General features: G+C 45.3%; 1 protein-coding gene across 6 annotated transcripts in view; it reads left to right on the forward strand.

The window, feature by feature from the left end:
* Positions 1-16247, forward strand: part of NEGR1 (neuronal growth regulator 1) — a 641177-nt gene that overhangs the window by 384153 nt on the left and 240777 nt on the right. The gene's annotated exons all lie outside the window — the stretch shown is intronic.

The following is a 16247-nucleotide window of genomic DNA, read 5'->3' on the forward strand; positions in this document are numbered from 1 at the left end:
AAAAAATACACTTAAAAAAAAAAAGAGTAACTCCACTTTTGTTCATAAAGAAAACATTCTCCTCTGGGTGATCTGTGTACATTGCAAGGATTTTTAACAAACTTAGTTGCAGATTCCTACCTTTTGTTATTCTGAAGAAATAGCTGTGTGTTTGTCAGTGTCCATGTGAAAAATGAATGTGAATGGGAGTGAGTTTATAATTATCAATCAGCTGCTGCAACTGCAGGGCTGCAATGAGGAAGGTGGCAGGGTCTGCATTCTTTTAGGCATGATTTACCTTTGGAAGTATGTCACTAAAGCAGGTAATATGGCCACCCAGGTGTACTTCAGGTAATGCAGGAAGAGCTTTAATTTCCAACGGATCCGTGAGAGACCAATGAGATACAGGGAAACAGATTTGAGTGTGTTCATGAGGGTCTTTATTCAGTACCACAGTGGCTTATTTGCAGAAGAAAGAAGGGAGGGGCTGTGTTTTAATGCATATGTTTCTAAAAGTTATACAAACTCAGTATTTTCTTATCATGATTTAAACTCCTGACTTTAGCTAACAAGAACTAGCAGATGATTTTGCTTATACAACAGGCTGCTCCGTAAATCAGCTTAACACAATGACTCACAGGGTGTGTTTCTATGAAAACTGTCAGTTATGTCAAAACACATACATTTAAAAGTTAATTTCTACTTAAAGAAAGTGGAGTCAGTTATTTATACATTCTATTACAGTCACTTAAAATACAATTTTTGTTATAGGGGGTGCCCAAAATCTTCTTAGTGTAGACTTAGTGCAGATTTCTGTAAGTGAGTCAATCACACAAGCAGGAAGTGATGTTTCTGGGGGCTGTTCTGTAGACATTGGGCCGGATTCACGTAGAGCGGCGCATCTTTAGACCGGCGTAGCGCATCTCATATGCGCTACGCCAACGTAAATCAGTGAGGCAAGAACAGTATTCACAAAGCACTCGGTCCCAACGTTGCGCCGGCGTATCGTAAATTGGCCCGGCGTAAGCCCGCCTAATTCAAAGTAGGAAGGAAGCGGGCGTGATCCGTTTAAATCAAGCTTGACCCCATGCAAATGATGGGCCGAACGAACGGCGTATGCTTGCGCATGCTCAGAATCACGTCAAATTTACTCCCTAAGCTACGACGGCTCAATGCCTCCGACGTGAACGTAACCTACGCCCAGCCCCATTCATGTACGACTTACGTAAACAACGTAAAATACGACAGCTGTTCCAAACCTTTGCATGGGATGCGCCTCCTTATATGTGGAATAACTTTACGTCGGATGTACGCCTTACGTAAACGGCGTAGATTACTGCGACAGGCGTAAGTACGTTTGTGAATCGGCGTATCTCGCTCATTTACATATTTGACGCGTAAATCAATGGAAGCGCCCCTTGAGGCCAGCGTAAATATGCACCCAAAATACGACGGCGTAGGAAACTTACGTCGGACAGATGGAGCCACATTACAGGCGTATCTTCTATGAAGAATCAGGCGCATAGATACGACGGTGAATCTGTGCACTTACGCTGCGTATCTCAAGTCACCTTTTTGCGCCTGATATCCCGGATTTTGGGGACCCGGTACCAGCCAGCCATAACTTGGCACACATGTAGCCCAGGGCTCAAGTCCTGCGGGAACGCGTGGGAACGGAGTTCCTGCACTTTTTTCACAGCAGGAACGCAGTTCCCTTTGCAGGACTAGAAAAGCCGAGAGCAGCCGAGCCGCCCAAGTTAATCCTTCACTAAGCGGTGATACCCAGCTCGAGTCACTGTCAGGGGCAGGCGAACCTTAGTAATCCTTTATGTTACTGGCCGCTTCCTGTATATGGATTCATCAGGTAGTGTAAAAACAATTTCTTCGATGCCGCAATGTCTCCTGGGAGCTTTTTTCATTGTTCCCAGGAGACATTGTGGAGGTCTGTCGCGAGTTATTGCAGGATTTAGAAAGAACTTGCTTAAAGTTCGAAAGGATCGAAAAAAAAAAACATGTGGTTTAGTAATTATACATATGAGCGTATCATTTTTTTTTTTTTTTTGGTGGGGGAGTGGATCTTGGGTGGGAGTTCCCACACTTTTTTCCCCAGGACTTGACCCCTGATGTAGCCCCACTCTTACTCTATAAGTGTGCTAAGTCTGTTGTCTGGGGAACCTACGGCCAGGGAGCACCGATTTTTCAAAGCCGGGCACCCCTTCCATAGACTCCCATGTTAAAAGGTAATTTCTCTGGTAACTTTGGGGACCCGGTACCGGCCGGTCATAGGTCTTCTGGACCCGGATCTTGGCACACATGTAGCCCAATTTCTCCTCTACAAGTGTGCAAAGTTTGTTGTCTGGGGGACCTACGGCTGGGGAGCATCAATTTTTCAAAGCCAGGCACCCCTTCCATAGACTCCCATGTTAAACGTCAGTCTAGTCATGGGTATAGTGAGGCATGGGCACAGTGAGGCACAGTGAGGCATGAAGATGAACACCCTAGGCTTATACCCGAGTCAATACGTTTTCCCATTTTTTTGTGGTAAAATTAGGTGCCTCGGTTTATATTCGGGTCAGCTTATACTCAAGTACATATGGTAATAAGTAAAATAACTTTTTTTTTCAAACGCTTCTAGATGCAAACGCGGCTAAATGCGGCATGTAAACACGGCTAAATGGCCATTTTTAGATGCTGGTTTCTAGCTGTCAAGTTAAATCGTTCAGGAGAGGTTGAACAAGGTTGAAGGGCGTTGGCCGTGAACTTGTTCTGCATACACACGGCACAACATTTTCAGCCAACATTCACCAAATCACATGTTTTTTCAGCTCTTTACCGCCACCCCTTGGGCAACTTCTGCTATTGTTGTCTGATGTTTAGCATTGGTTCCGAGCATGCGTGTTTGTACTTTGGATTTTAGTTGGATGGATTTGTGTACATACAATCTGATAAACCAATGTAACAGATTTATTGCCCAACAGTTGGTGAGCATGAAGAGCCAACATTTGTTGTCGTTAATTCAGCCAATAATTGTCTGATGGAGCATACACACGGTTGGATGATCCGACACAACACGTCCATCAGACAATTATGGCCATAAAATTGGATCGTGTGTACGGGTCTTAAGACTGGGATTCCATTAAAGGGGTTGTAAAGGTACAATTTTTTTCCCCTAAATGGCTTCCTTTACCTTAGTGCAGTCCTCATTCACTTACCTCATCCTTCCATTTTGCTTTTAAATGAGAAATCCTCACTTCCTGTTCTTCTGTCTGTAACTCCACACAGTAATGCGAGGCTTTCTCCCTGGTGTGGAGTGTTGTTGCACTGCAGGAGATTCAGGACGCTCTCTACGTTGCAGATAGAGAAAGGAGCTGTGCGTTAGTGGGCGTCCTGACTGTCCTTTTGCTTTTGCTTTTGCGGGCGCGCTCCTGTGATACAGCGGCTGGCATAGCGGCCGACTGTATCACTCGTCCCCGCCCCAGCCGTGCCGCGTCATCGGGTGTGATTGACAGCAGCGCCAGCCAATGGCTGCACTGCTATCAATCCGTCCAGCCTAGCCAATCAACGGCCAGGCTGGGAACCGAAGAGGATCACGGGGACCAGCCCGGGACTTTCGAGGGGTGAGGTAAGTAGAACGGGGGTTCGGGGGGGGGGGGGCGGTACCGTCGGATGTTTTTTCACATTAATGCATAGGATGCATTAAAGCGGGGGTTCATCCTAAAAACAATTTTCTAACATTACATTGAGCTCAGTCTAGACATTGACAGTATGCCGATTTTTTTTTTTTTGCTGTACATACCTCGTATAGCTGCTTTCTTAGCCGACTTCCGGGTAGTGAATCCCGCGGGAGTTGGCGTTCCTATGCAGCAGTTAGTGATTGACGTGATGACAAAAACTCCCCCAACCGTCGCATAAGGAGCGTCACGAGTTGCCAAAAGAAGCCGAACGTCGGTGCGCAGGCGCCGTATAGCGCCGACTCAACGGGGGGGGTCGTTTTTGTCATCAAGTCAATCACTAACTGCTGCATAGGAACGCCCACTCCCGCGGGATTCACTACCCGGAAGCCGGCTAAGAAAATAGCTATACAAGGTATGTACAGCAAAAAAAAAAAAAAAATCAGCATACTGTCAATGTCGAGAGTGAGCTCAATGTAATGTTAGAAAACTGTTTTTAGGGTGAACCCCGCTTTAAGGTGAAAAAACATTTACCTTTACAACCCTTTTAAGACTGTGATTCCATTAAAGTTCATGTGCCATGTAAAGGCAGGTGTCCCAATACTTTTGACAATACACTGTATATAAGTGATCCTGCGCACAGCGGCCACCCTGTAGCAGTAAAACCTCTATAAGGAGGTCGGCAGCTGGTTATTACCCTGACTGTAGGTTACTATCGGAAGATAGACACACACACACCTGTTTAGTGGTAAATGCACTCAGGTTGGAATAGAAGGCAATTTCGTCGTTCTTCTGGAGGTGGTTGCGATGGTTGCGATCTTTACTGACCCAAGTTCTTCGGAAGTCATCGGTAGCGGGAAAAAAATTGATGAATAGACTGTTTTACAGGAGCAACGTGTGCAGCACAGAGGGGACTTATGGCTTGAAAGAAAGTCCTATATATCAGAGGAAAGATCGAGCAGATTAAATATTCAGAGCGTAATCTAATTTTATTTCACCGTCATAAATTGTATTAGCTCTTGCATTAGGGTTTATTAGGCGGATGCTGATTTATGAAGGATAATTTGTATACTCTTTACTTTCCTCTTGGTAAGAGCGGTTTGACTATCCACTTAGAATAATTCCCTCATTTCACATGAAGCATCTTCTGTACTTATATGGTGCATTCATTAACTACAGAAGGCTCCTCTCAATTTCTACAAATTATACGCCTTAAAAAAAAAAAGCATAATTACCAAATGATGCTCAATACGTATTTTAAAAAAAAAAAATCATCCTTTTTTAGACAGTACGCAGTAAAAACATTTTGTTGGTGAAACTGTGGAAATAAACAAGCGTGACATGAGCGGCTGCTTATTTTTTCCACTTCAGTAATTCTGTCTAAAATAAAGTTTAGAGGCGATAAGTAATTTTAATGCTTTTTTGTTAATTAAATTTATTTAAGAAAAACATTGAAAAAGCTTCTAAAATTGCTTAAAGGGACAATCCACCAAAAATTATTTTATTCATTTAGCAGCTTCTGTAAAGATTTGGACACTTTTCTGCCTTCCCCTCAATGAGACAGATTCACATACATTTACACAGGCGCAGCGTATCAGAGATACGATACGCCGCCGTATCTTACCTGGCGTATATTCGAATCCACAAAGATTTCACGTGGCGTAAGTTACGGCGGCGTAGTGTATCTCTCGGCACGTAATTCAAATTGGCGGGTAGGGGGCGTGATTCATTTAAATGAAGCGCGTCCCCGCGCCGATTGAACTGCGCATGCTCCGTTTCGAAATTTACCGCCGTGCTTTGCGCGAAATGACGTCGCAACGACGTCATTTTTTGAACTTCAACGTGACTTATGTCCATCCCTATTCACGGACGACTTACGCAAAAAAAAAATCAAATTTCGACGCGGGAACGACGGCCATACTTTAACATGGCAAGTCTATCTATACGCCACAATACAGCAGCTTTAACTATACGCCGGGAAAAGCAGACTAGAGACGACGTAAGAGAATGCGACGGCCGCGCGTACGTTCGTGGATCGTCTGAAAAATCTCATTTGCATACCCGACGCTGAAAACGACGCAAACTCCACCCAGCGGGCGCCAAAGTATTGCATCTAAGATCCGAAGGTGTACGAAGCCGTACGCCTGTCGGATCTTACCCCAATGGCGTCGTATCTTGGTTTGAGGATTCAAACTAAATATACGACGCAAGAAATTTGAAAGTACGCCGGCGTATCAGTAGATACGCCGGCATACTTGCTCTGTGAATCTGGCCCATAATCTTTATAGCCCTTAAGTGATTTGTAAACGATCACCTTTGTAAAACAATACAGCACTGCGTCTCTTTAACTGACCATTGCACGTGTGAACAAAATGGACATCCTTTTTTTCCCACAAATAGAGCTTTCTTTTGGTGGAATTTGATCACCTCTGCGGTTTTTATTTTTTGCGCTGTAAACAAAAATAGAGCGACAATTTTGAAAAAAAAACAATATTTTTTACTTTTTGCTATAATAAATATCCCCCAAAAATATATAAAAAAAAAGGTTTTTCCTCAGTTTAGGCCGATACGTATTCTTCTACATATTTTTGGTAATAAAATCACAATAAGCGTTTATTGATTGGTTTGCGCAAAAGTTATAGCGTCTACAAAATAGGGGATAGTTTTATGGCATGTTTATTAATATTTTTTTTTGTTACTAGTAATGGTGGCGATCAGCGATTTTTATTGTGACCGCGACATTATAGCGGACACATCGGACACTTTTGACGCCATTTTGGGACCATTGTCATTGATACAGCGATCAGTGCTATAAAAATGCACTGATTACTGTAAAAATAACAATGGCAGTGAAGGGGTTAACCTGTAGGGGTTAAGTGTGTCCTAGGGAGTGACACGACACTGATCACTACTCCCGATTACAGGGAGCTGTAATCAGTGTCCTGTCACTAAGAAAAATGGGGAAATGCCTTGTTTACATGTTCTTCCTCTCCGTGAGATGATCGCGGGTATCCCCACAGACATCGAGTCCACGGGACCCGTGCTCGGACTCATGGAGCTCGTGCGCGTCCACAATGCCGCATCTTAGGCCTCGTACACACGACCGAACATGTCTGCTGAAACTGGTCCAGTTTCCGCGGACATGTTCGGTCGTGTGTACGGCCGACCGGACAATTTTCCGGCAGATCGGACAAGTTTCCAGCGGACAAATGTTTCTTAGCATGCTAAGAAATCTGTCCGCTGGAAGCCTGTCCGTCGGACATGTTCGGTCGTCTGTACGACTCACTGGACATGTCCGCTTGGCCGAAAGCCCTTGCATGCGTCGAATCACTTCGACGCATGCGTAGAAGCATTGACCTTCCAGGGCCGTGCACGTCGCTGCGTCATCGTCGCGGCGACGGCGCGGCCACGTCACCGAGTATCTTGTCAACGCGGATTTCTGTTTGATGGTGTGTACAACCATCAGACATAAATCTCTTAGCGGACATGTCCGATGAAAACGGTCCGCGAAAACGGCCTCGTGTGTACGAGGCCTTAAAGGGGACATATATACGTCGAGCTGCTCACAGGAGGCGTATATATGCGTGAGCCGGTCGTTAGGTGGTTAAAGGAGGCAACGTACACTTCTGGCCCTACAAGCCAATTAGGCTTTGCTATATCCTGACAATGAGGAATAGGAAGAGAGGGTGGAGTAAGCAGAAGGAAGACCTCATCAGTATGCAGCTTCTCCTCCATTGTCCAATCAGCCGGTCTCAATGCAAATCCCACGCAACAAGCGGCGGGAGCTCTCTCTGTAGATGTTTGCTGCAGATTAGCCTTTGCTGTGTAATGGGAATAATTGCTGTATATTGAATTATGCGTTTCATTTATGTTGTGGCGCTCTATACATGACGGGGTCATTTTGCACGCTACGCTCATTAACTGAGACTTGTATTGCAAGTGACTTGCAGCTGACCTCCTCTGTAACAGAATGATTGTTTATTGCTTGTGCCTGTTGTTGTATGGTGGGCACATCATCTCCAATTTGGTGCAGCAGCTGCTTTTCATGTTCTTTAGGTTTTTTATTTTATTTACACAAAGTCATGTTCACACCGATTACCGACCCGTCCTCTGATGCCGGCCTGGCAAGCTGTCAAGTATAATGTATGGATTGCTATACTATGTATAGGAAAGTATTATAGGCTATAGGCAGGACGAAAGGGGGGAGGGAGGGCAGTAACCAGTGCCGGGACAAGGTCATCCAGCGCCTAGGGCAAAGATGACAAACTGTGCCCCTCCTTTCCCTTAGGGTTAGGGTAAGGGTGCCCCCCATCCCTGCAATAAACCATTGCGCAAGGGGCAGCCGTCCCTCCTGCCCACTCCTTGTCCCGGCTCTGGCAGTAACACCTGGCAAGCTGCCCCCAGAAGGAAGAGTGTAAAGAGCGGAATGTTTATCAGGAGAACCTGACTGCGCTTCACTTATTTATATGTTGTCTGCGGAACACGGCTGCTTTGTACTAATGATTCATCTATGATGTCACCGAGCAAGAAGGTCCATATGTATCAATGGGGAACCTGAGCCTGGGACAATACACACAACCACCATCAGAACATCTCCTTCATATCAGTGCCTTTTCTTCACATCAGAACATCTCCTTCACATCAGAGCCTCCTCTTCACATCAGAACATCTCCTTCACATCAGAGCCTCCTCTTCACATCAGAACATCTCCTTCACATCAGAGCCTCCTCTTCACATCAGACCCTCTCCTTCACGTCAGAGGTTCCCCCATCACATCAGACCCTCTCCTTCACGTCAGAGGTTCCCCATCACATCAGACCCTCTCCTTCACATCAGAGCCTCCTCTTCGCATCAGAACATCTCCTTCACATCAGAGCCTCCTCTTCACATCAGAACATCTCCTTCACATCAGAGCCTCCTCTTCACATCAGAACATCTCCTTCACATGAGAGCCTCCTCTTCACATCAGAACATCTCCTTCACATGAGAGCCTCCTCTTCACATCAGAACATCTCCTTCACATCAGAGCCTCCTCTTCACATCAGAACATCTCCTTCACATCAGAGCCTCCTCTTCACATCAGAACATCTCCTTCACATCAGAACATCTCCTTTACATCAGAGCCTTTTCTTCACATCAGAACATCTCCTTCACATCAGAGCCTCCTCTTCACATCAGACCCTCTCCTTCATGTCATTGGCCGCTCAGCAGTGTGGCAATGGGCATGATGTGTAGGAGGTCTAGAGAAGATGGATTTTCATCTTGTCCTGAATGCTGGGGGTGACCCCCCCCCATGATACCACTTGCCCTGGATCAGAGTCATGCATTGCCATGATGTGGGTGAGCAGGCCACAATCAACCTAGCATTGAATGATGCGGTGTGTACTGGCCATAGCGCATCATTGATTGTTATGGTGCTGGCAGCCGGCCTACGCACACCATGGCAACTCACAATGCTGATCCAGTGTAAACTGGGTCTTCTGCTCATGGCATCACAGGGTAACCCAAGTTGCCATAGCCCTCTAGTTAAGAAACATTGTACTAGACTGTGGGGTGGGAGGATTTTGTTTTGGCTGCCTACATCACTGCCTGGATGACATGTAAACTTTGTATTGGTTTTCAAGGGTGGATTATTGGGTGGAATGGAGCAGAGGGGGGTTGAGAGTAATATGGCAGAGGGAGGGGGGTGGAAAGAATGAGGGAGAGGGAGTGAGAAGATCAACCAGGTATAGAATAAGCATAATTATATTTGTCCAATGTAGCTATGAACAAAAAATCATATTTGGAATTCAGCTTTAAAACCAACTGGTGCTTGTACTAGTTGCATATATTACATCTGAAATTATATTTTGATGTTTTGATGAACACATAGCTGCAAAAATTGGCTGTGTTTTACAGCTGTCTGAGATTCATCTTTAAAGCAGAACTAAATCCAGATTTCCTTTACTGCCAAGGAAGCTGCCATCTTAGCCTCTGTTTGATCTGCATTTGCCATGGTGCTACACATGTGATCAGTGATGGCGCCAGCCTTTTGATGGCTTCACAGTTTGGTTGGAAGCACAAGCAACTGTGACCATTAGCATGCACGCCTTGAATATAACTGTTAGGAGAAACAGTTAAATCAATGGGTTTTCTTCCACTTTTGTATTCATAATGGCCTCACTATTTCTCTTTTTTAATTGACCATTTCCCTCCCTAAGAAAATACTTGTTCATCCTAGGGTTTCAGTGGTTTTATGGTAGGGTGACCAGGCATCCCTGGTTTCAGGAGACAATCCCCGGATTGAAGACACTGTCCCCTGACCAAGTTTGTCCCCGGTTTTGTCCCCGGATTGGATTTAAACAGGGGCTGGGGCAATTTCAAAGACAGTCAGTGCAGAATTAATTTAATTTTTTTTTCATTATCTGTACCCCTTTCTGATGATCATGTGCTGGTTGGAGTAGAGGGAATATTTTTTCAGTTTCAGGTGCACGTTCTTCTGCCTTGACTCAAGTCCTGGCCAGCCACCTGCCTGCCTATCTCCTTGCCTTCCCTGGTGGAGTGATCTTCCTCCGCACCCCACCCAGTAGTACCCGGGGCCCGGAGAGTAAAACTTGACAGGCTGTGAGGTGGGAGGTGGCGGTGACGATCAGAGAGTCGCTGATTGCCGCCATTACTAGTAAAAAAAAGAATATGTCCCCGGGTTTCATTTAAAAAATCGGGTTACCTTATTATACGGGGATCATGATTGCAGCGGCAGTCATGATCCTGGTATCTTTTCATTCAGTCGGCGATGCTGAATAATGTAAAAGGGACACAATAGTGCTGGAGCCTGGGGATGATGTCAGTGGAAGCGAGACAAAAAACAGCATGGAACAGGAAGTGGACAGGAAGTGTGTCATAGAGGCGGTCCTGGGGATGATGTCAGAGGAAACTAGACAAAAACCAGCATGGAACACAAACAGGAAGTGGACAGGAAGTGTGTCTTAGAGGCGGTCACCGCCTCTATGACACACTTCCTGTCCACTTCCTGTTTGTGTTCCATGCTGGTTTTTGTCTTGCTTCCTCTGACATCATCCCCAGGCTCCAGCACTATTGTGTCCCCTGAACATCTACAGCACAAGTTGGCTGTTATCTCGTGGACTTCCCTGGAAGCTTTACCATCAAAGACTGGGACTGCCCTGCCACTGGAACATCTTCTGGACACACTTACCTGCTACATGCCTGTTTCATCCACCATCTTGTTAGTGTTGTTAACCCCTTTAGGGGATATTAAAAGTTTTATACTTCTGCACTTAGAGGCGCCTTGCTTGTTTTTCTGAAAATAGTTTGTTACTCCTCGCGCAAATAATTCTTGTAATCTGCAGTAGTTGGAAGGTTTACAGAATTGAGGTTGCTCTTGGAATGGGTCTTGTCAGCTCATTAGACATGTGCAATTTGTTTCATTCCAAATTAGTTTTTTAACAAATGTCGACAAGGAAATATCCGAATTGACGAACAGCCGCTTAACAAATTTTTATGAATATTCGTAAATTTGAAAATTCGAAAAATTTGAAAATTAGTAAATTCCTAAATTCAGAGGTTCGAAAATTCAAAAACCTGAAAATCTGAAATAATAACTAACTAATAATAATAGCTTTTACTAACTACAAATTTGGCTGTTAGTGAACGTAATGAATACAATTTTATCCAAAGTTACGAATTTTCCGAAATAACGAATGCCGTATCTAAACAAATGGAATGTAACAAATTAATAAAACGAAATAATAATAATAATTGTTATTATTATTTATTGTTAATTTGTTACATTCCATTTGTTTAGATGCGGCATTCGTTATTTCGGAAAATTCGTAACTTCGGATAAATTCATAAATGGTAAATGGCAGATTTACTGCTTTATAAATATGCCCCTAAATGTAATGTACAGTATAATGGTTTTCTGTGTATTTTTTTCTTTAATTGCTATAGTTAAACAAAACTAACGAAAAATGTGTGTTATAATATATAGGGTACATATAAAATATTGCATATTATTTTGCATTTTTTTACAAAAAGTGGAGCTCTAAGCTCTCATGTCACACATTTCCTAGGCTATCCCTTTCTGCTATGTCGCCCCAGTCTCACCGCGCTCGCGTGCCCATGGGGGGGCGTGACACGTGGGGAACGCTGTATCTCTGGGACATGGCGTGACCCCAATCTCAGTAATGAGCCGATGACGTGGCTCTTTTCCCATGTGATCAGCTGTGTATAATCACAACTGACCACATGTAAACAAGGAAGTGCCGATAATCATCTCTCCTTGCCTCACACTGACAGAGCGCGAGGAGAGGCGAGCCTGATCAGCGCCATTTCCTCACAGAGGAGACCTGTACAGATTATCAGTGCAGCCCCAACCTGTGCCCAGCAGTGATGCCAACCTGTGCCCAGAATTGATGCCAATCTGTGTCCATCAGTGATGCCAAATTGTGCTTATCAGTAACGCAATTCAGTGCTGCCTTTCAGTGCCCATCAGTGCCTGATCCTCAGTGCCGCCTGTCTGTGCAGCCTATCAGTGCCACCTATCTGTGCCTATCAGTGCTCAATAGTGCTGCATATCAGTACCATCTATCGATGCCCATCTGTGGGGCATATTATTTCCTCCTCGTCTGTGCCATCTCATCAGTGCCCATCAGTGCAGCCTGATCAGCACACATCAGTGAAGAAAAAAAAATGTAAAAACTCAGCAGTGATTAAATACCACCAAAAGAAATCTCTATTTCTGTTAAAAAAAATTATAACAAAGGCCCGGATTCAGATACAATTGTGTATCTATCCGCGGGCATATCGTATCTCAGATACGTTACGCCGCCGTAACTTAGGGCGCAAGTTCCGTATTCATAAAGAACTTGCGCCCTAAGTTACGGCGGCGTAGCGTATGTGGTCCGACGTAAGCCCGCCTATTTCAAATGTGGATGATGTGGGCGTGTTTTATTAAAATGTATTGTAACCCCACATATTTGACGTTTTTTTAGGAACGGCTCCAAATTACGCCGCAAACTGTCAATGCTTTCGACGTGAACGTAACTTACGTACAGCCGTATTCGCGAACGACTTACGTAAACGACGTAAAATACGACGCTGTTCGGTCGTTTCTGACGTCCATACTTAACATGACTTACCCCTGCTTTATGAGGGGTAACTTTACGCCAGAAAAAGCCTTACGCAAACTACATAAAAAAATGCGCCGGGCGAACGTACGTTTTTGAATCGGCGTATCTACCTAATTTGCATATTCGACGCGGAAGTCTAGGGAAGCGCCCCTAGCGGTCAGAGGAAATATTGCACCCTAAGATACGACGGCGTAGGAGACTTACGCCGCTCGTATCTAGGCAACATTGAGGCGTATCTGATTCTATGAATCAGACGCCAAGATGCGACGGCCCGCACGCAGAGTTACGACGGCGTATCTGGAGATACGCCGTCGTAACTGCTTTCTGAATCCGGGCCAATATTTTTATCGCGACTGCGACATTATGGCAGACACATCGGACCCTTTTGACACTATTTTGGGACCATTGTCATTTATACAGCGATTAGTGCTATAAAAATATATATGTCAAATGGATGCAGGGCTAAATTAATTCATAAACAAATATTGGAACAAATATATAAAAAATATGTGAACATAATAAAAGTGATTAAAATTAAAATAAAAGTCCCATCAAAGATAAAGTCCATAGATTTCAATTTAGCAGTATCCATTCAAACAGACAAACATAAGTTACAAGAAGAAAATCATAACAAACACTTCAAACAATAAAAGAAAGTGCGTGCAGATCGCCACCCAAGGTGTTTGAATAACCTGCTTACCAGAAAGCGATGACCACCACAGCAGTCTCGCCCAGCATAGGGAAGAAAAGGTCTCCCTTAAACCTTAGGAAATATCCAGAGCTCCTGCTGTTGCTATTGGTACTCTAAGACATAAAAGGAAAGAAACTTCAATGGTGTAGTATGTTGACAAAATATGGATTTAATAACGGAATAAGTTTGCACTTACAAGAGAATGGTGATTTATCAGCAAAATAATGATACAAATTTAGCTTGCCAGAGTTGCGGTATCTCTGTCAGCCTCGCTACACTTCCTATATCATGCGCCCATCCACCATCTCGGAAGGAACAAACGTGATGACGTCACCATCAAAGGCTCCAACCTACGTGTTTCGTCATCAATAGGACGCCTTCTGGGGATTTTAGTACATTGGATTCACTTCATTAAAAACAAGCATTTTCAATATTTGGAGCTTCTTGTAAGGATTGGCTTGGCCTGATTGTTCACCTTTACATAGGGAAAGTAGGGATTAAATCCCCACTGTTGTTTTATACCTATAGGGGGAGATTTACTAAAACAGGAGCATGCAAAACTAGAGCTATAAAAATGCACTGATTACTGTGTAAATGACACTGGCAGGGAAAGGGTTAAACACTAGGGGGCGATCAAGAGGTTAAGTATGTCCTATGGCAGGCATGTCCAAAGTCCGGCCCGCGGGCCAATTGTGGCCCTCCTTCCGGTTTAATGCGGCCCCACTGGGGATTTTGATATATATTTGTAGCGCCCTGCTCCTGTTGAGTAGGCGCTTTTTGTAAATTTAGTTATCTGAGCTGTAGTTTAGCTCAGAATTTTATGGGTTTCTGTTCCAGATCAGCTGCGTTGCTCATCTTCCACCTGACTGTGGGTGTTGCTGTCACCAGGAGTCAGGGTTGGAAATGCAATGGGCTGGGTGTATTGAGTGCCTCTTGCCCAGAAGCAGCCCAGTGGCGTGGTCCCCGCCGCTGTGCATTCTGGGGAGGGGTACTTAAGGGGCAGACACCGTTCTGGCGGGGGTCTTCCGATCCTGACCTGATGACCCTCCTGGCCTCAGGGATGTGTTGGCAGCCTTTTGGTCTCGGGGCTTGCTGGCCAGAGGCTCCGCTACTGAAGGTAGGCGCAGAAGTTTCTGGAGCCTACTGGTCCAGGGATGGTCCTGTGCTGTCTTCTCTGCTGGAAGCAGCCGAACAATTGAGGATTCAATTAGAGGACACATCTAGGCTAATCTACCACTACAGTGCGGCCGGTTTGGCTGAAAGATCCTGGCTGTGTAATTTCTTTGGAACTTTGCAAAGAGCGAGTGTGGTTACATGATCCTGTGGCAGAGGACCGTGCAATGACTCTAAGGCATTCATCAAGTCTGTGACTTGAGACTTTTGAATGAGCTTCGCACCGGCTGCTAGGTCAGTGAGAAAGGCCTATCCGGTGTGGAAACAGTTTGTCCTCTGGATCCAAGATCATACCCGTGATCCGCAAAGCAAGGTACAGTACCTGAATCTTCCCTAACCCTCTATCCCTCTGACGGAACTTGTATAATAAAACCCCTGAAGAAAAAGAAACAAAGTGTTGATGTGGACATTTGTAACTCTTCGAGAAGGACCCCTAGGACAAGAATGGTGAACAGTAAGGTAAAGGCAGACCCAAATCTAAACCAGCTGCTCTTTCGGGGGTAGTGCTACATATATCTTTTGTGGCCCCCAACAAATCCCAGAGCGCCGCTCTGGGATTTGTTGGGGGGTATGTATCGTTCAGTTCTGGCATCCTCGGAGGGGGCGGGATGAGTGCTATCAGATTACATACAGTGAGAATCTTACTCAGCGCCCTCTGTAATAGGAAGTCCCGTCTCCTGGGCCACCATTGGACCACTGTTCTGTCTATCATAGGAGGCGGAACTTTGTATTAAAGAGGCCACCGCATAAACAGGATATTCTCGTGTATGTAATCTGTTGGCGCTCGTCCCGCCCCCCTCCCTGTCCCCTCCGAGGCTGCAGATGGGTATCGATCAGGCTGCATGGATGGCAATGGTGAGGCTGCATTCTTGGCAATGGTGAGGCTGCATTCTTGGCAACGGTGAGGCTGCATTCTTGGCAATGGTGAGGCTGCATGCATGTCGGTGGTGAGTCTGCATGCATGTCGATGGTGAGGCTACAGATGGGCACTGATTAGGCTGCATTGATGGGCACTGACCCTTATTTTGCTTTGCAGTTCTTTATTTAAAATGTTATTTTTTTCCTGAAACTTCCCTCTCAAAGTGAAGGTGCCTGTTATACGCCAATAAATACGGTATATCCAAATAACACGCCTGAGCTCATCCTTAGGCCGGGTACTAACGAGCAAACATGTACGATGAAACCGGTCCGTCGGACCGTTTTCACCGTACATGCCTGCCAGAGGGCTTCTGTACGATGGTTGTACTAACCATCGTACAGAAGTCCGCGCGTAAGCAATACGCAGGGCGTGTCCGCGTCGTCGCCGCGACGATGACGCGGTGACGTGGGTGGGCCTGCCATTTAAAGGCTTCCACGCATGCGTCGAAGTCATTCGACGCATGCGAGGGACGGCGGGCGCTCGGACATGTACGGTAGGTCTGTACTGACGACCGTACATGTCCGAGCGGGCAGGATTCCAGCGGACGGTTTTAAAACACGTCCAGGAATATTTGTCTGCTGGGAAAAGGCCCGGCGGGCAAATGTTTGCTGGAATTCGGCCCGCTCGCGCCTACACACGACCGAACATGTCTGCTGAAACTGGCCCGCGGACCAGTTTCAGCATAC

This window comes from Rana temporaria, chromosome 7, assembly GCF_905171775.1.
Source record: "Rana temporaria chromosome 7, aRanTem1.1, whole genome shotgun sequence".
Classification (NCBI taxonomy): Eukaryota; Metazoa; Chordata; class Amphibia; order Anura; family Ranidae; genus Rana; species Rana temporaria.